Below are 27,526 nucleotides of genomic sequence, written 5' to 3' on the forward strand. Positions count from 1 at the left end.
CACATGTTCGGTCGTTTCGCTGGCTTCTGTAGAGCTTGGCAAGGGTCCAATCAGGTCAAAAACATGCAGGGCAGGGAGGCCTGAGGTCCAGGATTGGGAAAGGTTGCTTTAGACAATCTCCTTTGTTGCTAGCTTGCTGAAGCAGGGTATCAACTAGTTCATGAGCCGAAATGCCCATGTTACGTTATAAATGTGTGTCCTTGTTCTGTTTCCTTGTTACTGTGTGTATGTGAGTGCACTGGGTTTCTGTCTCTCAGGTGTTGGCAGTTTCCGTAGTGTAGTGGTTATCACGTTCGCTTTACACGCGAAAGGTCCCCGGTTCGAGACCGGGCGGAAACTTCTGCTTCTCTCCTCAGTTTTCATTCAATTGCGATCCCCTCCAAAGTAGCTTGTGTCCCATGTCGTCCCAATGTCCCAAGAAGTCCCATGATTCATTGGAGTTGACATGTCGTTCTTTGAAATGGGAAGTCAGCTACCCTTGTGCCACTTGTGCGGATTCGCCTTTAAGCCATTCCGTTGTTTCCAACAGTGATTAGAATCCCGTTCGTAAACATTACAATGCATGTCATGGGCCAAGGACCTTTGTTACTTCTAAGACCTTTAGACCAGTCCATCGCCATCCTGGTCCCACCTGCCCTGCCCTGCCCCTGCATGTTTGAAATGTTTCCCTCTTCCAACATACCTGATTCAAATGAAGGGAGTCGTTATCTGTCTTTGCTGAGTTTGATAACGACTCATTAGTTTAAACCAGGGCCCCGTTCGTCGTAAGGGTTGAAGCTAAGTTAATCAATTGTCCCTTTAGCCCGTTAACATTAGCGAGATGAGTGAGAATAGCAAATATCGGTTCGTCAACGGCTGATCCGCATCCAAATCATGTGGTTAATTTCAATCAGGCTAAACTTATCAGGGAAATTGCACGTGCACGTCCTACTTCAAAAGGCAGGAAAGGTCGATCACCAAAACCGTGATTTTCTAACGGAATGATGGCGGAAAAAACGAAAGAGAGAGCGGTGATAGGCTATTCTCGCCATCCGAGCAAAACTATTATAATGAGTCACTATAAGACAATAAGCATACATTATCATGGCTAAGTCAAACACCGCCACCGCTGCCAGAGCAAGACAAGCAGCTTGGCAAAAAATTGCCAATAAGCTAAATGCGAAAGTTTTGAGGAAATGTATAGGCTCATTTTAAGTGCCTCATTACATTTACATTTACATTACATTTAGTCATTTAGCAGACGCTCTTATCCAGAGCGACTTACAGTAAGTACAGGGACATTCTCCCCGAGGCAAGTAGGGTGAAGTGCCTTGCCCAAGGACATAACGTCATCTGGCACGGCCGGGAATCGAACTGGCAACCTTCTGATTACAAGCCCGCTTCCCTAACCGCTCAGCCACCTGACTCCCATGACACCCTCTCATTACCCCAATCAATCAGATCACATTTCTTTAAATGTGCCTGCTGGTATAGGCTTAATGGACTATTAATAATCGAATGAGATCTTGCTAGCGAAAATAATGATCTCAACTCTTTCAGAATAAGTAGGCTAGATAAAAACAAGGCCAAAGAGTATCTAATTGATACGAATTCATAGACAATTATGAGGATATACTGCGCTTATATCATGTAGGCCTACTATACATGTGCATTTAGGCCTATGTGTAAATCCCTCTTTGATTTAATTGACTGGGAGATGGCCAGGGAATATGATGAATTGATTCATCAGCTGGTTAAGCGCCAAGTACACTTTTCTTACAGCAACGCATGCTGCGGCTTTACCAATGTTTTCTGCATCGCCTATACTGTATAAAAATGTAGCCTATAGCCTACCTGACGCAAAAAACCTCAAGGCTATGCAGTCTGAAGAACAGTTAAAGTTTCAAGTAGCTTTATTGTCAATTTCTTCACATGTCAAGACATAAAAAGGAATCGATATGACGTTTCCCACTCTCCCACAGTGAAACATATAAAAAGCACAGGCACAACAGATAAGACAAGACATTTCGTAAAACATAGCGTTACATATTCACATACAGCAGCATAAGCTCATAATAAAGCATAAAGCTTGCTGCGGCGTGTGATATTTGCAATGTACGGCAATGTAGAAGGTCTTGCAAATAAATGAGTTCTTGTCGGCTGAATCGATATCGCTCAAACAAGAACTCATCCGTGTGAAATAAACGATCTTGGCAATCGCGAAGAACACTATTGGTATGGAAAGCTAATCGAACTAAAATATAGCTCCTTGGTCAACTGGGTCTCTCAAAAAGGGAGCTGCCATGTTATTTTCCGGGGGTGTGGCAAGCTTATCCAGCTACACTTACGTTAGCCTGCTCTGGAGCAGGTTAGTGCTAATTGATATGTTACTATGGTGATTTATCGAAAGTTGCTTCCACGAACCAAAAAGAGGGGCGTTTTTTATCTTAGCCTGAAAATTAGCTCGCTAAACTGCTTAGCGAGCTACGACGAATACCCCCCAGGTGTGTTAGAAGAGGAAAACATCTCAAGCATGCTGGCCTGAGGACAAGGGTTGAGAACCACTGCCTTAGACCATCTCAGTGCTTGCTGACTTGTTGATGAACCACATCAACTAGTTCATGAGCCAAAATGCCCATTTGACATTGTAAAGGTGTGTCCTCGTTTTGTGTGTGCGTGCACTGAGTTTCTGTTGTTTGCCTATAAGAAGTTTCCGTAGTGTAGTGGTTATCACGTTCGCCTAACACGCGAAAGGTCCCCGGTTCGAGACCGGGCGGAAACATGGTTCCTTTTATCAGCTTGCGATCATCTCGTAAATACTTGATGCATTATCGACAGTCATGAGTTCGTTGGAGTTGGTTTGTCGTTCTTTGAAGCGGTAAGTTAGCTTCCCTGGTGCCACATGTTCGGTCGTTTCGCTGGCTTCTGTAGAGCTTGGCAAGGGTCCAATCAGGTCAAAAACATGCAGGGCAGGGAGGCCTGAGGTCCAGGATTGGGAAAGGTTGCTTTAGACAATCTCCTTTGTTGCTAGCTTGCTGAAGCAGGGTATCAACTAGTTCATGAGCCGAAATGCCCATGTTACGTTATAAATGTGTGTCCTTGTTCTGTTTCCTTGTTACTGTGTGTTTGTGAGTGCACTGGGTTTCTGTCTCTCGGGTGTTGGCAGTTTCCGTAGTGTAGTGGTTATCACGTTCGCTTTACACGCGAAAGGTCCCCGGTTCGAGACCGGGCGGAAACTTCCGCTTCTCTCCTCAGTTTTCATTCAATTGCGATCCCCTCCAAAGTAGCTTGTGTCCCATGTCGTCCCAATGTCCCAAGAAGTCCCATGATTCATTGGAGTTGACATGTCACGGGCCAAGGACCTTTGTTACTTCTAAGACCTTTAGACCAGTCGTTCGCCATCCTGGTCCCACCTGCCCTGCCCCTGCATGTTTGAAATGTTTCCCTCTTCCAACATACCTGATTCAAATGAAGGGAGTCGTTATCTGTCTTTGCTGAGTTTGATAACGACTCATTAGTTTAAACCAGGTGTGTTAGAAGAGGAAAACATCTCAAGCATGCTGGCCTGAGGACAAGGGTTGAGAACCACTGCCTTAGACCATCTCAGTGCTTGCTGACTTGTTGATGAACCACATCAACTAGTTCATGAGCCAAAATGCCCATTTGACATTGTAAAGGTGTGTCCTCGTTTTGTGTGTGCGTGCACTGAGTTTCTGTTGTTTGCCTATAAGAAGTTTCCGTAGTGTAGTGGTTATCACGTTCGCCTAACACGCGAAAGGTCCCCGGTTCGAGACCGGGCGGAAACATGGTTCCTTTTATCAGCTTGCGATCATCTCGTAAATACTTGATGCATTATCGACAGTCATGAGTTCATTGGAGTTGGTTTGTCGTTCTTTGAACCTTAAGTTAGCTTCCCTGGTGCCACATGTTCGGTCGTTTCGCTGGCTTCTGTAGAGCTTGGCAAGGGTCCAATCAGGTCAAAAACATGCAGGGCAGGGAGGCCTGAGGTCCAGGATTGGGAAAGGTTGCTTTAGACAATCTCCTTTGTTGCTAGCTTGCTGAAGCAGGGTATCAACTAGTTCATGAGCCGAAATGCCCATGTTACGTTATAAATGTGTGTCCTTGTTCTGTTTCCTTGTTACTGTGTGTTTGTGAGTGCACTGGGTTTCTGTCTCTCGGGTGTTGGCAGTTTCCGTAGTGTAGTGGTTATCACGTTCGCTTTACACGCGAAAGGTCCCCGGTTCGAGACCGGGCGGAAACGTCTGCTTCTCTCCTCAGTTTTCATTCAATTGCGATCCCCTCCAAAGTAGCTTGTGTCCCATGTCGTCCCAATAAGTCCCATGATTCATTGGAGTTGACATGTCACGGGCCAAGGACCTTTGTTACTTCTAAGACCTTTAGACCAGTCCTTCGCCATCCTGGTCCCACCTGCCCTGCCCCTGCATGTTTGAAATGTTTCCCTCTTCCAACATACCTGGTTCAAATGAAGGGAGTCGTTATCTGTCTTTGCTGAGTTTGATAACGACTCATTAGTTTAAACCAGGTGTGTCAGAAGAGGAAAACATCTCAAGCATGCTGGCCTGAGGACAAGGGTTGAGAACCACTGCCTTAGACCATCTCAGTGCTTGCTGACTTGTTGATGAACCACATCAACTAGTTCATGAGCCAAAATGCCCATTTGACATTGTAAAGGTGTGTCCTCGTTTTGTGTGTGCGTGTGTGTGCGTGCACTGAGTTTCTGTTGTTTGCCTATAAGAAGTTTCCGTAGTGTAGTGGTTATCACGTTCGCCTAACACGCTAAAGGTCCCCGGTTCGAGACCGGGCGGAAACATGGTTCCTTTTATCAGCTTGCGATCATCTCGTAAATACTTGATGCATTATCGACAGTCATGAGTTCATTGGAGTTGGTTTGTCGTTCTTTGAAGCGGTAAGTTAGCTTCCCTGGTGCCACATGTTCGGTCGTTTCGCTGGCTTCTGTAGAGCTTGGCAAGGGTCCAATCAGGTCAAAAACATGCAGGGCAGGGAGGCCTGAGGTCCAGGATTGGGAAAGGTTGCTTTAGACAATCTCCTTTGTTGCTAGCTTGCTGAAGCAGGGTATCAACTAGTTCATGAGCCGAAATGCCCATGTTACGTTATAAATGTGTGTCCTTGTTCTGTTTCCTTGTTACTGTGTGTTTGTGAGTGCACTGGGTTTCTGTCTCTCGGGTGTTGGCAGTTTCCGTAGTGTAGTGGTTATCACGTTCGCTTTACACGCGAAAGGTCCCCGGTTCGAGACCGGGCGGAAACTTCCGCTTCTCTCCTCAGTTTTCATTCAATTGCGATCCCCTCCAAAGTAGCTTGTGTCCCATGTCGTCCCAATGTCCCAAGAAGTCCCATGATTCATTGGAGTTGACATGTCACGGGCCAAGGACCTTTGTTACTTCTAAGACCTTTAGACCAGTCGTTCGCCATCCTGGTCCCACCTGCCCTGCCCCTGCATGTTTGAAATGTTTCCCTCTTCCAACATACCTGATTCAAATGAAGGGAGTCGTTATCTGTCTTTGCTGAGTTTGATAACGACTCATTAGTTTAAACCAGGTGTGTCAGAAGAGGAAAACATCTCAAGCATGCTGGCCTGAGGACAAGGGTTGAGAACCACTGCCTTAGACCATCTCAGTGCTTGCTGACTTGTTGATGAACCACATCAACTAGTTCATGAGCCAAAATGCCCATTTGACATTGTAAAGGTGTGTCCTCGTTTTGTGTGTGCGTGTGTGTGCGTGCACTGAGTTTCTGTTGTTTGCCTATAAGAAGTTTCCGTAGTGTAGTGGTTATCACGTTCGCCTAACACGCGAAAGGTCCCCGGTTCGAGACCGGGCGGAAACATGGTTCCTTTTATCAGCTTGCGATCATCTCGTAAATACTTGATGCATTATCGACAGTCATGAGTTCATTGGAGTTGGTTTGTCGTTCTTTGAAGCGGTAAGTTAGCTTCCCTGGTGCCACATGTTCGGTCGTTTCGCTGGCTTCTGTAGAGCTTGGCAAGGGTCCAATCAGGTCAAAAACATGCAGGGCAGGGAGGCCTGAGGTCCAGGATTGGGAAAGGTTGCTTTAGACAATCTCCTTTGTTGCTAGCTTGCTGAAGCAGGGTATCAACTAGTTCATGAGCCGAAATGCCCATGTTACGTTATAAATGTGTGTCCTTGTTCTGTTTCCTTGTTACTGTGTGTATGTGAGTGCACTGGGTTTCTGTCTCTCGGGTGTTGGCAGTTTCCGTAGTGTAGTGGTTATCACGTTCGCTTTACACGCGAAAGGTCCCCGGTTCGAGACCGGGCGGAAACTTCTGCTTCTCTCCTCAGTTTTCATTCAATTGCGATCCCCTCCAAAGTAGCTTGTGTCCCATGTCGTCCCAATGTCCCAAGAAGTCCCATGATTCATTGGAGTTGACATGTCGTTCTTTGAAATGGGAAGTCAGCTACCCTTGTGCCACTTGTGCGGATTCGCCTTTAAGCCATTCCGTTGTTTCCAACAGTGATTAGAATCCCGTTCGTAAACATTACAATGCATGTCATGGGCCAAGGACCTTTGTTACTTCTAAGACCTTTAGACCAGTCCATCGCCATCCTGGTCCCACCTGCCCTGCCCTGCCCCTGCATGTTTGAAATGTTTCCCTCTTCCAACATACCTGATTCAAATGAAGGGAGTCGTTATCTGTCTTTGCTGAGTTTGATAACGACTCATTAGTTTAAACCAGGGCCCCGTTCGTCGTAAGGGTTGAAGCTAAGTTAATCAATTGTCCCTTTAGCCCGTTAACATTAGCGAGATGAGTGAGAATAGCAAATATCGGTTCGTCAACGGCTGATCCGCATCCAAATCATGTGGTTAATTTCAATCAGGCTAAACTTATCAGGGAAATTGCACGTGCACGTCCTACTTCAAAAGGCAGGAAAGGTCGATCACCAAAACCGTGATTTTCTAACGGAATGATGGCGGAAAAAACGAAAGAGAGAGCGGTGATAGGCTATTCTCGCCATCCGAGCAAAACTATTATAATGAGTCACTATAAGACAATAAGCATACATTATCATGGCTAAGTCAAACACCGCCACCGCTGCCAGAGCAAGACAAGCAGCTTGGCAAAAAATTGCCAATAAGCTAAATGCGAAAGTTTTGAGGAAATGTATAGGCTCATTTTAAGTGCCTCATTACATTTACATTTACATTACATTTAGTCATTTAGCAGACGCTCTTATCCAGAGCGACTTACAGTAAGTACAGGGACATTCTCCCCGAGGCAAGTAGGGTGAAGTGCCTTGCCCAAGGACATAACGTCATCTGGCACGGCCGGGAATCGAACTGGCAACCTTCTGATTACAAGCCCGCTTCCCTAACCGCTCAGCCACCTGACTCCCATGACACCCTCTCATTACCCCAATCAATCAGATCACATTTCTTTAAATGTGCCTGCTGGTATAGGCTTAATGGACTATTAATAATCGAATGAGATCTTGCTAGCGAAAATAATGATCTCAACTCTTTCAGAATAAGTAGGCTAGATAAAAACAAGGCCAAAGAGTATCTAATTGATACGAATTCATAGACAATTATGAGGATATACTGCGCTTATATCATGTAGGCCTACTATACATGTGCATTTAGGCCTATGTGTAAATCCCTCTTTGATTTAATTGACTGGGAGATGGCCAGGGAATATGATGAATTGATTCATCAGCTGGTTAAGCGCCAAGTACACTTTTCTTACAGCAACGCATGCTGCGGCTTTACCAATGTTTTCTGCATCGCCTATACTGTATAAAAATGTAGCCTATAGCCTACCTGACGCAAAAAACCTCAAGGCTATGCAGTCTGAAGAACAGTTAAAGTTTCAAGTAGCTTTATTGTCAATTTCTTCACATGTCAAGACATAAAAAGGAATCGATATGACGTTTCCCACTCTCCCACAGTGAAACATATAAAAAGCACAGGCACAACAGATAAGACAAGACATTTCGTAAAACATAGCGTTACATATTCACATACAGCAGCATAAGCTCATAATAAAGCATAAAGCTTGCTGCGGCGTGTGATATTTGCAATGTACGGCAATGTAGAAGGTCTTGCAAATAAATGAGTTCTTGTCGGCTGAATCGATATCGCTCAAACAAGAACTCATCCGTGTGAAATAAACGATCTTGGCAATCGCGAAGAACACTATTGGTATGGAAAGCTAATCGAACTAAAATATAGCTCCTTGGTCAACTGGGTCTCTCAAAAAGGGAGCTGCCATGTTATTTTCCGGGGGTGTGGCAAGCTTATCCAGCTACACTTACGTTAGCCTGCTCTGGAGCAGGTTAGTGCTAATTGATATGTTACTATGGTGATTTATCGAAAGTTGCTTCCACGAACCAAAAAGAGGGGCGTTTTTTATCTTAGCCTGAAAATTAGCTCGCTAAACTGCTTAGCGAGCTACGACGAATACCCCCCAGGTGTGTTAGAAGAGGAAAACATCTCAAGCATGCTGGCCTGAGGACAAGGGTTGAGAACCACTGCCTTAGACCATCTCAGTGCTTGCTGACTTGTTGATGAACCACATCAACTAGTTCATGAGCCAAAATGCCCATTTGACATTGTAAAGGTGTGTCCTCGTTTTGTGTGTGCGTGCACTGAGTTTCTGTTGTTTGCCTATAAGAAGTTTCCGTAGTGTAGTGGTTATCACGTTCGCCTAACACGCGAAAGGTCCCCGGTTCGAGACCGGGCGGAAACATGGTTCCTTTTATCAGCTTGCGATCATCTCGTAAATACTTGATGCATTATCGACAGTCATGAGTTCGTTGGAGTTGGTTTGTCGTTCTTTGAAGCGGTAAGTTAGCTTCCCTGGTGCCACATGTTCGGTCGTTTCGCTGGCTTCTGTAGAGCTTGGCAAGGGTCCAATCAGGTCAAAAACATGCAGGGCAGGGAGGCCTGAGGTCCAGGATTGGGAAAGGTTGCTTTAGACAATCTCCTTTGTTGCTAGCTTGCTGAAGCAGGGTATCAACTAGTTCATGAGCCGAAATGCCCATGTTACGTTATAAATGTGTGTCCTTGTTCTGTTTCCTTGTTACTGTGTGTTTGTGAGTGCACTGGGTTTCTGTCTCTCGGGTGTTGGCAGTTTCCGTAGTGTAGTGGTTATCATGTTCGCTTTACACGCGAAAGGTCCCCGGTTCGAGACCGGGCGGAAACTTCCGCTTCTCTCCTCAGTTTTCATTCAATTGCGATCCCCTCCAAAGTAGCTTGTGTCCCATGTCGTCCCAATGTCCCAAGAAGTCCCATGATTCATTGGAGTTGACATGTCACGGGCCAAGGACCTTTGTTACTTCTAAGACCTTTAGACCAGTCGTTCGCCATCCTGGTCCCACCTGCCCTGCCCCTGCATGTTTGAAATGTTTCCCTCTTCCAACATACCTGATTCAAATGAAGGGAGTCGTTATCTGTCTTTGCTGAGTTTGATAACGACTCATTAGTTTAAACCAGGTGTGTTAGAAGAGGAAAACATCTCAAGCATGCTGGCCTGAGGACAAGGGTTGAGAACCACTGCCTTAGACCATCTCAGTGCTTGCTGACTTGTTGATGAACCACATCAACTAGTTCATGAGCCAAAATGCCCATTTGACATTGTAAAGGTGTGTCCTCGTTTTGTGTGTGCGTGCACTGAGTTTCTGTTGTTTGCCTATAAGAAGTTTCCGTAGTGTAGTGGTTATCACGTTCGCCTAACACGCGAAAGGTCCCCGGTTCGAGACCGGGCGGAAACATGGTTCCTTTTATCAGCTTGCGATCATCTCGTAAATACTTGATGCATTATCGACAGTCATGAGTTCATTGGAGTTGGTTTGTCGTTCTTTGAACCTTAAGTTAGCTTCCCTGGTGCCACATGTTCGGTCGTTTCGCTGGCTTCTGTAGAGCTTGGCAAGGGTCCAATCAGGTCAAAAACATGCAGGGCAGGGAGGCCTGAGGTCCAGGATTGGGAAAGGTTGCTTTAGACAATCTCCTTTGTTGCTAGCTTGCTGAAGCAGGGTATCAACTAGTTCATGAGCCGAAATGCCCATGTTACGTTATAAATGTGTGTCCTTGTTCTGTTTCCTTGTTACTGTGTGTTTGTGAGTGCACTGGGTTTCTGTCTCTCGGGTGTTGGCAGTTTCCGTAGTGTAGTGGTTATCACGTTCGCTTTACACGCGAAAGGTCCCCGGTTCGAGACCGGGCGGAAACGTCTGCTTCTCTCCTCAGTTTTCATTCAATTGCGATCCCCTCCAAAGTAGCTTGTGTCCCATGTCGTCCCAATAAGTCCCATGATTCATTGGAGTTGACATGTCACGGGCCAAGGACCTTTGTTACTTCTAAGACCTTTAGACCAGTCCTTCGCCATCCTGGTCCCACCTGCCCTGCCCCTGCATGTTTGAAATGTTTCCCTCTTCCAACATACCTGGTTCAAATGAAGGGAGTCGTTATCTGTCTTTGCTGAGTTTGATAACGACTCATTAGTTTAAACCAGGTGTGTCAGAAGAGGAAAACATCTCAAGCATGCTGGCCTGAGGACAAGGGTTGAGAACCACTGCCTTAGACCATCTCAGTGCTTGCTGACTTGTTGATGAACCACATCAACTAGTTCATGAGCCAAAATGCCCATTTGACATTGTAAAGGTGTGTCCTCGTTTTGTGTGTGCGTGTGTGTGCGTGCACTGAGTTTCTGTTTTTTGCCTCTAAGAAGTCCCGTAGTGTAGTGGTTATCACGTTCGCCTAACACGCGAAAGGTCCCCGGTTCGAGACCGGGCGGAAACATGGTTCCTTTTATCAGCTTGCGATCATCTCGTAAATACTTGATGCATTATCGACAGTCATGAGTTCATTGGAGTTGGTTTGTCGTTCTTTGAACCTTAAGTTAGCTTCCCTGGTGCCACATGTTCGGTCGTTTCGCTGGCTTCTGTAGAGCTTGGCAAGGGTCCAATCAGGTCAAAAACATGCAGGGCAGGGAGGCCTGAGGTCCAGGATTGGGAAAGGTTGCTTTAGACAATCTCCTTTGTTGCTAGCTTGCTGAAGCAGGGTATCAACTAGTTCATGAGCCGAAATGCCCATGTTACGTTATAAATGTGTGTCCTTGTTCTGTTTCCTTGTTACTGTGTGTTTGTGAGTGCACTGGGTTTCTGTCTCTCGGGTGTTGGCAGTTTCCGTAGTGTAGTGGTTATCACGTTCGCTTTACACGCGAAAGTTCCCCGGTTCGAGACCGGGCGGAAACTTCCGCTTCTCTCCTCAGTTTTCATTCAATTGCGATCCCCTCCAAAGTAGCTTGTGTCCCATGTCGTCCCAAGAAGTCCCATGATTCATTGGAGTTGACATGTCACGGGCCAAGGACCTTTGTTACTTCTAAGACCTTTAGACCAGTCGTTCGCCATCCTGGTCCCACCTGCCCTGCCCCTGCATGTTTGAAATGTTTCCCTCTTCCAACATACCTGATTCAAATGAAGGGAGTCGTTATCTGTCTTTGCTGAGTTTGATAACGACTCATTAGTTTAAACCAGGTGTGTCAGAAGAGGAAAACATCTCAAGCATGCTGGCCTGAGGACAAGGGTTGAGAACCACTGCCTTAGACCATCTCAGTGCTTGCTGACTTGTTGATGAACCACATCAACTAGTTCATGAGCCAAAATGCCCATTTGACATTGTAAAGGTGTGTCCTCGTTTTGTGTGTGCGTGTGTGTGCGTGCACTGAGTGTCTGTTTTTTGCCTATAAGAAGTTTCCGTAGTGTAGTGTTTATCACGTTCGCCTAACACGCGAAAGGTCCCCGGTTCGAGACCGGGCGGAAACATGGTTCCTTTTATCAGCTTGCGATCATCTCGTAAATACTTGATGCATTATCGACAGTCATGAGTTCATTGGAGTTGGTTTGTCGTTCTTTGAAGCGGTAAGTTAGCTTCCCTGGTGCCACATGTTCGGTCGTTTCGCTGGCTTCTGTAGAGCTTGGCAAGGGTCCAATCAGGTCAAAAACATGCAGGGCAGGGAGGCCTGAGGTCCAGGATTGGGAAAGGTTGCTTTAGACAATCTCCTTTGTTGCTAGCTTGCTGAAGCAGGGTATCAACTAGTTCATGAGCCGAAATGCCCATGTTACGTTATAAATGTGTGTCCTTGTTACTGTGTGTTTGTGAGTGCACTGGGTTTCTGTCTCTCGGGTGTTGGCAGTTTCCGTAGTGTAGTGGTTATCACGTTCGCTTTACACGCGAAAGGTCCCCGGTTCGAGACCGGGCGGAAACTTCCGCTTCTCTCCTCAGTTTTCATTCAATTGCGATCCCCTCCAAAGTAGCTTGTGTCCCATGTCGTCCCAATGTCCCAAGAAGTCCCATGATTCATTGGAGTTGACATGTCACGGGCCAAGGACCTTTGTTACTTCTAAGACCTTTAGACCAGTCGTTCGCCATCCTGGTCCCACCTGCCCTGCCCCTGCATGTTTGAAATGTTTCCCTCTTCCAACATACCTGATTCAAATGAAGGGAGTCGTTATCTGTCTTTGCTGAGTTTGATAACGACTCATTAGTTTAAACCAGGTGTGTCAGAAGAGGAAAACATCTCAAGCATGCTGGCCTGAGGACAAGGGTTGAGAACCACTGCCTTAGACCATCTCAGTGCTTGCTGACTTGTTGATGAACCACATCAACTAGTTCATGAGCCAAAATGCCCATTTGACATTGTAAAGGTGTGTCCTCGTTTTGTGTGTGTGTGCGTGCACTGAGTTTCTGTTGTTTGCCTATAAGAAGTTTCCGTAGTGTAGTGGTTATCACGTTCGCCTAACACGCGAAAGGTCCCCGGTTCGAGACCGGGCGGAAACATGGTTCCTTTTATCAGCTTGCGATCATCTCGTAAATACTTGATGCATTATCGACAGTCATGAGTTCATTGGAGTTGGTTTGTCGTTCTTTGAAGCGGTAAGTTAGCTTCCCTGGTGCCACATGTTCGGTCGTTTCGCTGGCTTCTGTAGAGCTTGGCAAGGGTCCAATCAGGTCAAAAACATGCAGGGCAGGGAGGCCTGAGGTCCAGGATTGGGAAAGGTTGCTTTAGACAATCTCCTTTGTTGCTAGCTTGCTGAAGCAGGGTATCAACTAGTTCATGAGCCGAAATGCCCATGTTACGTTATAAATGTGTGTCCTTGTTACTGTGTGTTTGTGAGTGCACTGGGTTTCTGTCTCTCGGGTGTTGGCAGTTTCCGTAGTGTAGTGGTTATCACGTTCGCTTTACACGCGAAAGGTCCCCGGTTCGAGACCGGGCGGAAACTTCCGCTTCTCTCCTCAGTTTTCATTCAATTGCGATCCCCTCCAAAGTAGCTTGTGTCCCATGTCGTCCCAATGTCCCAAGAAGTCCTATGATTCATTGGAGTTGACATGTCACGGGCCAAGGACCTTTGTTACTTCTAAGACCTTTAGACCAGTCGTTCGCCATCCTGGTCCCACCTGCCCTGCCCCTGCATGTTTGAAATGTTTCCCTCTTCCAACATACCTGATTCAAATGAAGGGAGTCGTTATCTGTCTTTGCTGAGTTTGATAACGACTCATTAGTTTAAACCAGGTGTGTCAGAAGAGGAAAACATCTCAAGCATGCTGGCCTGAGGACAAGGGTTGAGAACCACTGCCTTAGACCATCTCAGTGCTTGCTGACTTGTTGATGAACCACATCAACTAGTTCATGAGCCAAAATGCCCATTTGACATTGTAAAGGTGTGTCCTCGTTTTGTGTGTGTGTGCGTGCACTGAGTTTCTGTTGTTTGCCTATAAGAAGTTTCCGTAGTGTAGTGGTTATCACGTTCGCCTAACACGCGAAAGGTCCCCGGTTCGAGACTAAAGAATGTATAATACATTACAACACATATTTTAGAACTGTAATCACCAGCTGCATATCAGGCACGACACTAACTATGATCCCAGTTATTAATATGTGTGGCATTTTAATCACTGAATGCATCACGGGCACTGTGCACGAGTGAATATAACAACAGGATTTATGAAGGAGGCATGTCTTAAAGAATATATTGTGCTTATTAAAGTTATGCATTGTGCTTATTAAAGTTATGAACTTAGAAGTGTGCCCAGGCTTAAACATTGGGTCTCACACTGAGTGTGGGAAGCAGGCTGTTCTTTGTGTCTCTATCTCTTCATTTTCAGAAACAACCTTGAAACCGGGTGGAGACGGCACCCGAGCAGGTGGGACGCGGAGGCAAGAACAACTCCCTGATGCACGAGAGAACAAGCTCAACCCTTTTTTGATACTTGTGTTTTCAATTCCATTGTATATGATATGCTGGGGCAGGGAAAGATAGCCAGTTGGACTTCGTGAACCAGCCCAAACTCTGTTGCGGGTAGGGAAACGTAGACAGCCCCAGAGCTCTGTACTTGTTGATTTCCAACTGCTGCATTAAAGCTGAGATTATCGGACCTCTGTGACTCCAGACCACTCTTTCTAGAACACAGATTTGTGTCATAGAATACCATCATTACTTATTGGAATAGACACAAAGATTTTGAATCCTTCAAGACCGGGCGGAAACATGGTTCCTTTTATCAGCTTGCGATCATCTCGTAAATACTTGATGCATTATCGACAGTCATGAGTTCATTGGAGTTGGTTTGTCGTTCTTTGAAGCGGTAAGTTAGCTTCCCTGGTGCCACATGTTCGGTCGTTTCGCTGGCTTCTGTAGAGCTTGGCAAGGGTCCAATCAGGTCAAAAACATGCAGGGCAGGGAGGCCTGAGGTCCAGGATTGGGAAAGGTTGCTTTAGACAATCTCCTTTGTTGCTAGCTTGCTGAAGCAGGGTATCAACTAGTTCATGAGCCGAAATGCCCATGTTACGTTATAAATGTGTGTCCTTGTTCTGTTTCCTTGTTACTGTGTGTTTGTGAGTGCACTGGGTTTCTGTCTCTCGGGTGTTGGCAGTTTCCGTAGTGTAGTGGTCAGTAGATTTGTGTCATAGAATACCATCATTACTTATTGGAATAGACACAAAGATTTTGAATCCTTCAACTGGTGACCCCGACGCTGAAAAGAGGGAGTCCAGAGGGTTCCGGCCCGACCGACGGATCGGGGGAGAGACCCATACACCGGTGCGAGGAGACAGACGTAATCGTCAGAGGCCTCAACATAAAAAAAGGTAAGCAGACACCTGTTAATTCAAAGTACTGCTATTCGGAACTGAGAACCAAATTTAGACGATTACTATGTTTCATCGTACCTAGTCAAACCAACAGTGGTGGGAAATCAACCGTTTTTGTGTTTTGTCTTGTCCAAGGGGAGGTTAGAGTCCTCTCCAGGGGTTAGAGTCCCTAAATTCGTTGTCTTGTCCAAGGGGAGGTTAGAGTCCTCTCCAGGGGTTAGAGTCCCTAAACTCGTTGTCTTGTCCAAGGGGAGGTTAGAGTCCTCTCCAGGGGTTAGAGTCCCTAAACTCGTTGTCTTGTCCAAGGGGAGGTTAGAGTCCTCTCCAGGGGTTAGAGTCCCTAAATTCGTTGTCTTGTCCAAGGGGAGGTTAGAGTCCTCTCCAGGGGTTAGAGTCCCTAAACTCGTTGTCTTGTCCAAGGGGAGGTTAGAGTCCTCTCCAGGGGTTAGAGTCCCTAAACTCGTTGTCTTGTCCAAGGGGAGGTTAGAGTCCTCTCCAGGGGTTAGAGTCCCTAAATTCGTTGTCTTGTCCAAGGGGAGGTTAGAGTCCTCTCCAGGGGTTAGAGTCCCTAAACTCGTTGTCTTGTCCAAGGGGAGGTTAGAGTCCTCTCCAGGGGTTAGAGTCCCTAAACTCGTTGTCTTGTCCAAGGGGAGGTTAGAGTCCTCTCCAGGGGTTAGAGTCCCTAAACTCGTTGTCTTGTCCAAGGGGAGGTTAGAGTCCTCTCCAGGGGTTAGAGTCCCTAAATTCGTTGTCTTGTCCAAGGGGAGGTTAGAGTCCTCTCCAGGGGTTAGAGTCCCTAAACTCGTTGTCCTTGTCCAAGGGGAGGTTAGAGTCCTCTCCAGGGGTTAGAGTCCCTTAACTCGTTGTCTTGTCCAAGGGGAGGTTAGAGTCCTCTCCAGGGGTTAGAGTCCCTAAATTCGTTGTCTTGTCCAAGGGGAGGTTAGAGTCCTCTCCAGGGGTTAGAGTCCCTAAACTCGTTGTCTTGTCCAAGGGGAGGTTAGAGTCCTCTCCAGGGGTTAGAGTCCCTAAATTCGTTGTCTTGTCCAAGGGGAGGTTAGAGTCCTCTCCAGGGGTTAGAGTCCCTAAATTCGTTGTCTTGTCCAAGGGGAGGTTAGAGTCCTCTCCAGGGGTTAGAGTCCCTAAACTCGTTGTCTTGTCCAAGGGGAGGTTAGAGTCCTCTCCAGGGGTTAGAGTCCCTAAACTCGTTGTCTTGTCCAAGGGGAGGTTAGAGTCCTCTCCAGGGGTTAGAGTCCCTAAACTCGTTGTCTTGTCCAAGGGGAGGTTAGAGTCCTCTCCAGGGGTTAGAGTCCCTAAATTCGTTGTCTTTGTCCAGAGGGAGGTTAGAGTCCTCTCCAAGGGTTAGAATCTCTGAATACTGTCTATTTGTGTGGAGTCAGATTGAGTGTAATAAAAATAGAGAGGAGTGTGGTGTGTCTTTTCTTTGTCCTCTCCGGTACAAGAGGGTTACAGAATTGAATTGATGTGAAAAAGTAATAATTGTGTGGAGTCGGGTTGAGTTGAACGGTATTTTAAACAGATCTGTCGTTCTTTAAAAAATAAAATAAAAATAAAAGATCCACTAGGTGTCCTCCAAGGACCATAATTGTCTTCAGTGCAAAATCTAACAAGTTGTCAAATTGTTAAATCACTCACTTTTATCAATCTCGTGCTTTCTTCTTTTACCAAGGGTATACATAAATTAGAGGAAATGTCAGATAAACGTCAAACCCTTTGTTTCCAATATGACATAGCGGTCGCTCAAATAATAAGTGGCACGGAGAAAGATAAACGTAAACAAGTACGTGCCGAGTATGACGAGTTCTGGAAACGACATTTGATACTAAATAACTGGGATGAAGGGGACCGTATGTGCTTAAAACGGATAATGATTGAAAGTGAGGCAGCGGCCATAAAAGCAAAGAAAGCACTCGGAACATGCCCGAGTGGTATTTTCAAAAAAGGAAAATGGAAAAAAGAATGTGATGAATGGGAGAATGGCAGGCGACTGTGTCATAATTTGGGTGTAGCCATATCTTCCGTAAATTATAATTACGAGGGAAACAAATGTCGCGAAGATGAGGTTAAAACAGTCCCCATAGAATTACCACCGGCTCCGTACGCCCCTAGACTGTACCCTTCACTTCCAAAAAAAGCCACCGCCCCACCTCCGTACTCGCATCAAATGCCGGTGTATAGAGTCCACAGCGGTCAGTTAGATATGGAGGAAGTGGCAGATGCGGGAACCGAAAGTTTGGGGGCAGCAAGTGTACGTTCCAGCTCACCACTCGTTGGCCGTAGGACAGGGTCACTGGACCGTGCCGGCCCCTCGCATCACAGCCCTGCGGAGGATGCCTTCTGTAAACGCGCTCGCAGAAACCACGACATCGGCGGCTCGTTTTCAAATTTAGCTGAATTAACGGAGATCAGTGCTCGTAGACGTAGGGAGGAAATACAAATTAGAGAGGACCTGATGGCAATGGAAAAAACTTATTCAGAGGGAAAGGCACGAGACAGGTTTTTTGAGAGGGCGGGGATGGAAGGAGAAAACCAGGCGAGGGAGGGGGATGTGAGCACGACACCGACTACTTACGGCGCTACAATGTCAGGCTCGATTACCTTGGCTGACCTAAAACCCATACCCACAGAACACACCCCCGGCGACATGACGAGACATACGAGATCGGGGGCACAATATACTGGGAGGCAATTTCCCTTAATGGCAGCACCAGGCGGAGGCATGCGCTACAAACCATGGGCGTTTCAGGACACATCAAACATAGCTGAGGCAATGCCTCCAACAGAGGAAGGGGGGCGGAAGTGGATGCGCAAACTAGCCCAATTAACTCAGGGGATGACGCTCGCGGTGGGAGATTGGAGACAGCTCATGGGCAGACAGACCACGGGGTGGGATTTGGAACAGATTGAACGAGCCGCTGATATAACTAACACCGCAGACCAAACCCCATTCAATCAGGTGTCAGCCTGTGTGGGAGATGCTATGGATCTCAAATGGCCCCAACCAGTCACCGCACTGCACACCATCTTATTCAAATTCGACCCAGATACCAGTCCGTTTAAATTCCTGTCCGAGTGCAAGGAAGAGTGGACCCAAGCCACTGGCGTACATCCAGATAGGGACCCCTCACACACACAGGTCTATCGAGCGGCGGTTTTGGCAGGTTGCCCAGACAAGGTTAAAGCGCGTATGATTGAAAACCCGGATATGGCAGGAGCCCGCCCGGCCATATGGGAAAACCACCTGGTACATCACCTAAAACAATCTAAAACTATAGCGGACAAAAAAAGGGAGCGGGTAAGGACATAGAGGTCCAGCTCCTCAAACTCCAACTAGAGGAGGCACGTAAAGCAGCGGGCCAGGCGTCGAAAAACAAACGCTCAGATGGTAATCAGATGGTGCAGCAACATCCGGCGGTAGTGACAGGTCCTCCCATGCTCCCGGCAGATAATTTATATCCTTTAGATCATCCACAGACATATTCAGCAGTGGTAGGTGCTATGTCTCAGCCCCACCCAGGTTACCAGCAGGGGCCCTGGGGACCCCCTGGTGGACAGTGGCAGGACAGGGGTCGGGGTAGAGCAAGGGGAAGGGGTGGACCGGGGAGATCCATGGGATGCTTTGTCTGCGGACAGATGGACCACTGGCTGCGTGACTGTCCAAACGGTGGTCAGGGACAGTCTCAAATGGGGGGTCAGGCTCCTCCCGGATATGGGCGAGGGCAGCGAGGTCTTCATCAAGCACCTTTTGCCGGAGCCGCTCCACAGGGAGGGTTCAGAGGCGGTAGAGGGGGTCCACCTCGGGGGCAGTACCCGGTCAGGTGTCCAGATGACCACTGGATCCCGGGTGAGGGCTATCCTGATGCATGAGGGGGCCCGAAGAGCCCTAACGAGCAGGGGCTGGCAGACCCCCTGCTCTCCGTAACTGTGGGTGGAGACTCTCTGTCATTTCTAGTGGACACTGGCGCACGATACTCCACATTGTCCAAGCCAGTGCCCAGGAACTTGGTCTCAACCGCGACAGTGGAACTTATGGGTTTTTCTGGGACTCCTCAACGCCTGCCTCTCACTAAGCCGCTACCTATCAAGGTGGCTAATCAAACATTGTTACACTCTTTTGTCCAGTCACCGGCATGTCCAGTCAATCTCCTGGGTCGAGATATTCTGACTTTGGTGGGGGCTTCAATACTCTGTTCTGCGGATGGGGTCAGAGTGACATTTCCGAATGGACACACGGTCAATTGCTCCGTTGATGGGTTGACGTCGGCCTCTCAGATGTTACTTACCTCCCACCGTGAGGAAACGCCCGCTGACATTTACTGGGGTGCTCTGTCCGCGGAGACGGTTAACCATGGTGGCCTACTATCCACTTACTGGGAGTGGTGCCCTTGGATTGATTTGATTGATGCTTATCATACATTGAATGACCCCTGGCATGTCACTCTGTTCTATGATAGGGTCGGGGATGAGACATACAAACAAGCATTTTTTGACTCCTTATTAGACACCACCGCAGCAGTCACATTCCAACATATCTATGTAGGCAACAAGGGAGTGGCAGCGGACGTCACTCTACCATCGGAAACGGCCGCGTGGTACAAAATGTCTGACGAATCGGTTCCACATCTCTCATTGGCATTGCAAGCTAACCATCAGGCTAAAGAATTAGGACCAATGGTTAAATACGGCATGTCTCTTCCGGATTGGCAGGACACCCAAATTCCGGCAGTACAGTGGTCTAAAACCGGTAGTATGTATAGAATCGCCATTGCAGCCTCAGATGATATTATCATGCAACACCGCCAGCTGTCTCGCTCACACGGTAGGGAAAAAACAGATCACGAGGACACCGCCGCCATGTTAGCTACCTTGCCAACGGCCCTGTGGTCCACAGGGGCCACAGACGTTGGTCACTGTCACTCAGTAACACCTATTACATTCACATTTGACTGCCCCTTTCCATACTACATTGACCATCGCCAATACCGACACAAACCAGAGGCAGAGGCAGGCGTGGCTGACACAATATCCGGTCTGTTAAAAGTAGGGGTTTTGGTTCCATCTGCCTCTCGGTGGAATACACCCATTCTCCCCGTCCCCAAACCAGGCACCGACAAATACAGGATGACTCATGACCTACGACGCATCAATCGAATTGTTACCACCCCAACAGTCTCTGTTCCAAACCCCTACACCTGTATGGCGGCGGTAGGCCCTCAACATCAGTGGTTTTCATGTATTGATTTGGCCAATGCGTTCTTCTGTCTCCCCCTGGCAGAGCATCTTCGCCACATTTTCGCATTTACATTTCAAGGCCGTAAATACGAGTACACTGTTCTCCCCCAGGGTTTCGTTTTATCGCCGGGCGTGTTCAATCAGGAGCTACGCAAACTTTTGCAGGATGTGCCACTACCGGACGGGGTGGTTTTACTTCAGTATGTGGACGATTTATTATTGGCGGCCACCACGCCCCTCAGCTGCCTGAATGCCACTCAGACTGTTCTGCGTCATTTGTTCAATTGCGGGTTCAAAGTCTCAAAGTCCAAACTCCAGTGTTGCCGTCGGTCTGTCACTTTCTTGGGACGTGTTATATCGGGGGAAGGATCAGGAGTGTCCGCTGCGCATCGTTCGGCGATTCTTCAGCATGACAAACCTCGCACGGTCAAGGACATGCTGTCATTTTTGGGGTTGACAGGTTTCAGTCGACAGTATGTCCCCGGGTACGTGGACAGCACAGCCCCCTTACGCACCATCATTAATGCACAAGGCATGCGCAACCTAAACAATGTCCTGACATGGGACATTCCGGCCGAGGAAGCTTTTATCAAATTGAAACAGGATCTCGCCCGCGCGGCTGAACTGGCGCTTCCGGACTACACATTGCCTTTTTATTTGGATGTTTCTGAAACCACCCTATCGGCGAATGGGGTGTTGTTTCAGAAAAAAGAGGGTGGCAGGAGAGTACTGCTATATCTCAGCGCAATGTTTGACAACACAGAGAAACGACAGCCATTATGCACAAAACATGCGGCAGGAGTAGCAAAACTACTTCAAAAATCGGCTCACATAGTCATGGGCCACCCAATCACGGTACTGACGTCGCACGGAGTTATGGCCTACATCAATTCAAACATGTTCACATTAACAACAAACAGGCGCATCAGGATCGACAATGTATTAGGGGCACCAAATGTAACATACACACATGAAGGGATCAATATGGCAGAGGGAATGACAGGGGGAGAAGGTGACAGTCATGTATGTGAACACAGGGTGCAAAAAGAGGTCAAGGTCCGACCGGATCTAAGTGCAACACCATTGGCAGAAGCAGAAGAGGTACTGTTCACAGATGGGTGTTGTTACAGACATCCGGAGGAAGGGTTAAAAGCTGCATGGGCAGTAGTCAGACAGACAGGAGAAGGGTTTGAAGAAGTCGAATCAGGACGGGTGGTAGGTAAGGAGTCAGCACAGCTGGCTGAACTAACAGCCATGATTAAGGCTCTCGAAGGAGCCGAGGGCAAAACTGTAAATATTTTCTCCGACTCAGCATATGTAGTGGGCGCACTCCATGTGGAACTGAGTCAGTGGCTGCGGGCGGGGTTCTTGACAACCACGGGTACACCCATTAGACATGAAAAACAAATGAGACAATTGGCCAAAGCCGTCCTAAAACCAGCTCAAGTAGCAGTAATGAAATGTAAAGGACATGACGGGTCTAAAACTAAGGTGGCCCTGGGGAATGAAGCAGCAGACGAAGCGGCCAAGAAAGCTGCTGGTTATCTCCCTATGTATATAATGGTTTCACAGGAGATGAAACCGGATTTGATGACACAGGTAATCGAGGCTCAAGAGGCCGTCTCCCCACAGGAAAAAGAGGTGTGGAGACAAAGAGGAGCACAAAAAGCTCCCTGTCCGGTGACAGGGGCGGTGGAAGGTCAGACCCTTCTATGGAGGGGCCCGGACGGGCGCCCAGCTCTGCCGGCAGGTATGCGACAGGGCATATTTAAACAGAGTCATGGGTTAGAACACGCAGGATATAAAGAGATGATGGTGCGTCTTACACATTGGTGGCACCCTCATCTACCAGCTATGGTGGCTAACTATGTGGCTGAATGTCGGGTGTGTCAGGAGTATAATGTAAGACCAACTCTGAAACCACATCAAGGAATGTTTCCACTACCAAAAACCCCAGGTCAGGAAATAGTCATTGATTACACCGACATGATAAACTCAGTACGTGGTCATCGCTACCTTCTCGTGGCGGTGGATGGGTACACAGGATGGCCTGAGGCTGTCCCCACAAAACATGAGGATGCAAAATCTGTATGTAAATTTTTGACTAACAATTATATTCCGTTCCATGGGTTCCCAAAACGAATCAGGTCAGACAATGGGTCACACTTCAAAAACAAACATCTCCAATTGGTAGAACAAAGTCTGGGGTTGGTGCACGCGTTTGGGGCAGTGTATCACCCCCAGTCACAGGGAAAGGTTGAACGCATGAATCGAAATCTGAAATGCAAGTTGGCCAAAATCTGTGCAACAACTAACATGAATTGGGTAGATGCTCTCCCTATTGCCCTAGCAGCTATCAGGAGTTCAGTGAACACCTCTACAGGATTCACCCCATATGAACTTCTGACGGGGCGACAGTTTCCGGGACCGGGAGCTGGGCTGGACCTACTGGAGGCGGAGGGTGAGTTGGCGCATCAACCATACTATGATCAGCTGTCTGCTCTGGTATCATCCTTCTCCAAACAGGTACAGGAGAAACGGGGGACAGCACAGGATCCAGTCAAGGCCTTCACTGCTGACTGGGTGTGGGTGAAAGCCATTAAGAGAAAGTGGACAGAACCTCGGTGGACAGGACCGTTCAAGGTCATCGAGAGAACCTCGCACGCCCTAAGGGTGCTGGGAAAAGGGAGTACGTGGTACCACTGGAGCATGTGTTCTGCTGCTCCAGAACCCAGTCGTACGTTGCAGGAGTTGGTGGAGAAGGGCCAAGGGGGCCAGTGAACTGTTTGCTATTTGCTACGAATGTGAGAGTCCGGAAAAGAGGGTTACGACGAGGTCAAGAGTAATACTGCTTGATCACACTAGAGTTGTACTGGACTAAGACAGTTTTCGCTATTTCGCTTAAGAGTGTGTTTTATCAATATCAACATGAAGTGTGTTACAGGGTTAGCCTGGCTGGGATTGCTTAGCTTAGTCATAGGCTTGCAAGTGTATTATTTTTTGTATTTACCACAACAGTTGGAGAGACGGGCAAGACAGAACAATCCACCGGAGGTATGCCTGACTGCCTATCAGGGCATCGAATTGAACTACACCAGGGGGAGTGCCACCACATTCACCTTTGACCTCTGCCGCGTCATCAAGTGTAACGGTCAGAACAGTTTATGGAGGGGGTATGACCTTTACCTATGCTCACAACCATATGTCCATACCCGTTGCGCGCAGGGGCGACTCATCCATGAACAGTGGTGCCCGGCGTGGGGTTTTGTGGTCAAATATACGGGTCCCCACTGGACCCCGGGAGCAGACAAATATTGGGAAAACGTCACATTCAGTCGTTTGGGGGGAGGGGGCACGACGGAGTCCAACCCAGTGCAGTTAACTCTTAAACATCTCCCTAAAGGCCCATACGGCTTAGGGGGCACGAGTGAGGGGAAGGACACTGTGTACTTGATCTTAGGGGTAGAACAACCTGGGGGGGACACCATGGGCATGATTAAAATTAATATACTTGATCCCGTTATTCGACCGGACAACTCCACTACTAAACCAATTTTAATACATCAAATGACTGGTATCCACTCCGTCGACTACTCCCAACTTAGTACCTCGGACGTTATCATGTTGGCTACCGGAGGAGTGGGGCAGAACCTGTGGCTGGGGTGGTTGACGGCAACGGCAAAAGAAAACCACATGGCCGACTGTGTGGCTTGTTCAGTTGGGCGCCCCATTTTATACAGTGAACCGGCACCCCTCTTACCACAAACAGACAAACCAGGGTTTAGATGCATGATAGAACTACTGTCTGGGATAGAATCTCTCAATTGTAATCAGCTCAGTAAGATCTTCCCACCCATATCTAATTACACCCGTCCTCCACCATTTAGGCCGGGGCCTCACCTACTGATTTGCTTCTCCCGAAACAGTTCTGCTAGTGCCACTCGGGCGGTGGGGACAATCCCTAGAGACAGGTGTAACAAAACTTATACCATGAACATCATTAAATACACCCTGTCCTGGGCACGCACGGATTTATATTGGTCCTGTGGGGGAAGTTCTCTGTTGCCCAGGCTACCAATAGGATGGTGGGGTCGATGTGCACTCGTTCGCCTGGCAACACCGGTTTTCTTCCTAGGTCATAAACAAAGTAATACAGTGTCCGCTAGGCAGCGCAGGAGCACCAATTTCGATCTAACCAAGGATGGCCTTACGTACATAGACTCTATTGGAATTCCCCGGGGGGTTCCCGACGAATTTAAATTGGCTGACCAAATCGCCGCAGGTTTCGAAAACATACCTTTGTTGAGTGCTCTGTTTCCCATCACCCCAAACAAAAATGTAGACCGTATTAATTATGTCAACTACAATGTCTTGCGACTGGCGAATCTGACTAGGGATGCGGTAGAAGGACTGGCAGAGCAACTCTCTGCCACCTCACTTATGGCTGTTCAAAACCGTTTGGCACTAGACATGCTATTAGCTGAGAAAGGGGGGGTCTGCGCGATGTTTGGTGAAGCCTGTTGTACATTTATCCCCAATAATACTGCCCCGGATGGATCGGTGACCAGGGCCTTAGAAGGCTTGCGTACATTATCTAAAGAAATGCACGACAATTCGGGAATTCAGAATCCCCTCAACGATTGGCTAAATAACACTTTTGGTCGTTGGAAGACGATGATTGTCTCTGTCTTTCTCTCCATATTTGGTATGTTGTGCATGTTTGCTCTGTGTGGGTGTTGTTGTATCCCATGTATCAGGTCCCTGTGTAACAGGATCATTGTCTCGGCTGTGGAGAACCCGACGAAGGGGTTCCAAATGCCGTTGCTGGGGCTGGCAGACCAGGACGAGGAGGCGGTGGTTGGTCCGGGCTATGTTGATTGATCTCTGGTGTTTTCAGAGATCAAAAGAGGGATTAAAGAATGTATAATACATTACAACACATATTTTAGAACTGTAATCACCAGCTGCATATCAGGCACGACACTAACTATGATCCCAGTTATTAATATGTGTGGCATTTTAATCACTGAATGCATCACGGGCACTGTGCACGAGTGAATATAACAACAGGATTTATGAAGGAGGCATGTCTTAAAGAATATATTGTGCTTATTAAAGTTATGCATTGTGCTTATTAAAGTTATGAACTTAGAAGTGTGCCCAGGCTTAAACATTGGGTCTCACACTGTGTGTGGGAAGCAGGCTGTTCTTTGTGTCTCTATCTCTTCATTTTCAGAAACAACCTTGAAACCGGGTGGAGACGGCACCCGAGCAGGTGGGACGCGGAGGCAAGAACAACTCCCTGATGCACGAGAGAACAAGCTCAACCCTTTTTTGATACTTGTGTTTTCAATTCCATTGTATATGATATGCTGGGGCAGGGAAAGATAGCCAGTTGGACTTCGTGAACCAGCCCAAACTCTGTTGCGGGTAGGGAAACGTAGACAGCCCCAGAGCTCTGTACTTGTTGATTTCCAACTGCTGCATTAAAGCTGAGATTATCGGACCTCTGTGACTCCAGACCACTCTTTCTAGAACACAGATTTGTGTCATAGAATACCATCATTACTTATTGGAATAGACACAAAGATTTTGAATCCTTCAAGACCGGGCGGAAACATGGTTCCTTTTATCAGCTTGCGATCATCTCGTAAATACTTGATGCATTATCGACAGTCATGAGTTCATTGGAGTTGGTTTGTCGTTCTTTGAAGCGGTAAGTTAGCTTCCCTGGTGCCACATGTTCGGTCGTTTCGCTGGCTTCTGTAGAGCTTGGCAAGGGTCCAATCAGGTCAAAAACATGCAGGGCAGGGAGGCCTGAGGTCCAGGATTGGGAAAGGTTGCTTTAGACAATCTCCTTTGTTGCTAGCTTGCTGAAGCAGGGTATCAACTAGTTCATGAGCCGAAATGCCCATGTTACGTTATAAATGTGTGTCCTTGTTCTGTTTCCTTGTTACTGTGTGTTTGTGAGTGCACTGGGTTTCTGTCTCTCGGCTGTTGGCAGTTTCCGTAGTGTAGTGGTTATCACGTTCGCTTTACACGCGAAAGATCCCCGGTTCGAGACCGGGCGGAAACTTCTGCTTCTCTCCTCAGTTTTCATTCAATTGCGATCCCCTCCAAAGTAGCTTGTGTCCCATGTCGTCCCAATGTCCCAAGAAGTCCCATGATTCATTGGAGTTGACATGTCACGGGCCAAGGACCTTTGTTACTTCTAAGACCTTTAGACCAGTCGTTCGCCATCCTGGTCCCACCTGCCCTGCCCCTGCATGTTTGAAATGTTTCCCTCTTCCAACATACCTGATTCAAATGAAGGGAGTCGTTATCTGTCTTTGCTGAGTTTGATAACGACTCATTAGTTTAAACCAGGTGTGTCAGAAGAGGAAAACATCTCAAGCATGCTGGCCTGAGGACAAGGGTTGAGAACCACTGCCTTAGACCATCTCAGTGCTTGCTGACTTGTTGATGAACCACATCAACTAGTTCATGAGCCAAAATGCCCATTTGACATTGTAAAGGTGTGTCCTCGTTTTGTGTGTGCGTGTGTGTGCGTGCACTGAGTTTCTGTTGTTTGCCTATAAGAAGTTTCCGTAGTGTAGTGGTTATCACGTTCGCCTAACACGCGAAAGGTCCCCGGTTCGAGACCGGGCGGAAACATGGTTCCTTTTATCAGCTTGCGATCATCTCGTAAATACTTGATGCATTATCGACAGTCATGAGTTCATTGGAGTTGGTTTGTCGTTCTTTGAAGCGGTAAGTTAGCTTCCCTGGTGCCACATGTTCGGTCGTTTCGCTGGCTTCTGTAGAGCTTGGCAAGGGTCCAATCAGGTCAAAAACATGCAGGGCAGGGAGGCTTGAGGTCCAGGATTGGGAAAGGTTGCTTTAGACAATCTCCTTTGTTGCTAGCTTGCTGAAGCAGGGTATCAACTAGTTCATGAGCCGAAATGCCCATGTTACGTTATAAATGTGTGTCCTTGTTCTGTTTCCTTGTTACTGTGTGTTTGTGAGTGCACTGGGTTTCTGTCTCTCGGGTGTTGGCAGGTTCCGTAGTGTAGTGGTTATCACGTTCGCTTTACACGCGAAAGGTCCCCGGTTCGAGACCGGGCGGAAACTTCCGCTTCTCTCCTCAGTTTTCATTCAATTGCGATCCCCTCCAAA

At 47.6% G+C, this 27,526-nt stretch overlaps 22 non-coding genes across 22 annotated transcripts; all 22 read left to right on the top strand.

Moving 5' to 3' along the window:
- The first annotated feature begins 266 nt into the window (after positions 1 to 266).
- Positions 267 to 339, top strand: trnav-uac (transfer RNA valine (anticodon UAC)). Its single transcript has one exon. It is a non-coding gene; the product is annotated as a tRNA-Val (tRNA).
- A 2,349-nt stretch (positions 340 to 2,688) lies between these two features.
- Positions 2,689 to 2,761, top strand: trnav-aac (transfer RNA valine (anticodon AAC)). Its single transcript has one exon. It is a non-coding gene; the product is annotated as a tRNA-Val (tRNA).
- Positions 2,762 to 3,144: 383 nt separating this feature from the next.
- Positions 3,145 to 3,217, top strand: trnav-uac (transfer RNA valine (anticodon UAC)). The gene has a single exon. It is a non-coding gene; the product is annotated as a tRNA-Val (tRNA).
- Positions 3,218 to 3,712: 495 nt separating this feature from the next.
- trnav-aac (transfer RNA valine (anticodon AAC)) lies at positions 3,713 to 3,785 on the top strand. Its single transcript has one exon. It is a non-coding gene; the product is annotated as a tRNA-Val (tRNA).
- Positions 3,786 to 4,167: 382 nt separating this feature from the next.
- On the top strand, positions 4,168 to 4,240 carry trnav-uac (transfer RNA valine (anticodon UAC)). The gene has a single exon. It is a non-coding gene; the product is annotated as a tRNA-Val (tRNA).
- A 497-nt stretch (positions 4,241 to 4,737) lies between these two features.
- Positions 4,738 to 4,810, top strand: trnav-aac (transfer RNA valine (anticodon AAC)). Its single transcript has one exon. It is a non-coding gene; the product is annotated as a tRNA-Val (tRNA).
- Positions 4,811 to 5,193: 383 nt separating this feature from the next.
- Positions 5,194 to 5,266, top strand: trnav-uac (transfer RNA valine (anticodon UAC)). Its single transcript has one exon. It is a non-coding gene; the product is annotated as a tRNA-Val (tRNA).
- Positions 5,267 to 5,771: 505 nt separating this feature from the next.
- On the top strand, positions 5,772 to 5,844 carry trnav-aac (transfer RNA valine (anticodon AAC)). The gene has a single exon. It is a non-coding gene; the product is annotated as a tRNA-Val (tRNA).
- Positions 5,845 to 6,227: 383 nt separating this feature from the next.
- trnav-uac (transfer RNA valine (anticodon UAC)) lies at positions 6,228 to 6,300 on the top strand. The gene has a single exon. It is a non-coding gene; the product is annotated as a tRNA-Val (tRNA).
- Positions 6,301 to 8,649: 2,349 nt separating this feature from the next.
- trnav-aac (transfer RNA valine (anticodon AAC)) lies at positions 8,650 to 8,722 on the top strand. Its single transcript has one exon. It is a non-coding gene; the product is annotated as a tRNA-Val (tRNA).
- Positions 8,723 to 9,105: 383 nt separating this feature from the next.
- On the top strand, positions 9,106 to 9,178 carry trnav-uac (transfer RNA valine (anticodon UAC)). The gene has a single exon. It is a non-coding gene; the product is annotated as a tRNA-Val (tRNA).
- A 495-nt stretch (positions 9,179 to 9,673) lies between these two features.
- trnav-aac (transfer RNA valine (anticodon AAC)) lies at positions 9,674 to 9,746 on the top strand. Its single transcript has one exon. It is a non-coding gene; the product is annotated as a tRNA-Val (tRNA).
- Positions 9,747 to 10,128: 382 nt separating this feature from the next.
- trnav-uac (transfer RNA valine (anticodon UAC)) lies at positions 10,129 to 10,201 on the top strand. Its single transcript has one exon. It is a non-coding gene; the product is annotated as a tRNA-Val (tRNA).
- Positions 10,202 to 10,698: 497 nt separating this feature from the next.
- Positions 10,699 to 10,770, top strand: trnav-aac (transfer RNA valine (anticodon AAC)). The gene has a single exon. It is a non-coding gene; the product is annotated as a tRNA-Val (tRNA).
- Positions 10,771 to 11,152: 382 nt separating this feature from the next.
- Positions 11,153 to 11,225, top strand: trnav-uac (transfer RNA valine (anticodon UAC)). The gene has a single exon. It is a non-coding gene; the product is annotated as a tRNA-Val (tRNA).
- A 497-nt stretch (positions 11,226 to 11,722) lies between these two features.
- trnav-aac (transfer RNA valine (anticodon AAC)) lies at positions 11,723 to 11,795 on the top strand. The gene has a single exon. It is a non-coding gene; the product is annotated as a tRNA-Val (tRNA).
- A 370-nt stretch (positions 11,796 to 12,165) lies between these two features.
- On the top strand, positions 12,166 to 12,238 carry trnav-uac (transfer RNA valine (anticodon UAC)). Its single transcript has one exon. It is a non-coding gene; the product is annotated as a tRNA-Val (tRNA).
- Positions 12,239 to 12,737: 499 nt separating this feature from the next.
- On the top strand, positions 12,738 to 12,810 carry trnav-aac (transfer RNA valine (anticodon AAC)). The gene has a single exon. It is a non-coding gene; the product is annotated as a tRNA-Val (tRNA).
- A 370-nt stretch (positions 12,811 to 13,180) lies between these two features.
- On the top strand, positions 13,181 to 13,253 carry trnav-uac (transfer RNA valine (anticodon UAC)). Its single transcript has one exon. It is a non-coding gene; the product is annotated as a tRNA-Val (tRNA).
- Positions 13,254 to 26,374: 13,121 nt separating this feature from the next.
- trnav-uac (transfer RNA valine (anticodon UAC)) lies at positions 26,375 to 26,447 on the top strand. The gene has a single exon. It is a non-coding gene; the product is annotated as a tRNA-Val (tRNA).
- A 505-nt stretch (positions 26,448 to 26,952) lies between these two features.
- Positions 26,953 to 27,025, top strand: trnav-aac (transfer RNA valine (anticodon AAC)). The gene has a single exon. It is a non-coding gene; the product is annotated as a tRNA-Val (tRNA).
- A 383-nt stretch (positions 27,026 to 27,408) lies between these two features.
- On the top strand, positions 27,409 to 27,481 carry trnav-uac (transfer RNA valine (anticodon UAC)). Its single transcript has one exon. It is a non-coding gene; the product is annotated as a tRNA-Val (tRNA).
- The last annotated feature ends 45 nt before the right edge of the window (positions 27,482 to 27,526 follow it).

This window comes from Osmerus mordax, chromosome 1 (assembly GCF_038355195.1).
Source record: "Osmerus mordax isolate fOsmMor3 chromosome 1, fOsmMor3.pri, whole genome shotgun sequence".
In the NCBI taxonomy this organism is placed as follows: domain Eukaryota; kingdom Metazoa; phylum Chordata; class Actinopteri; order Osmeriformes; family Osmeridae; genus Osmerus; species Osmerus mordax.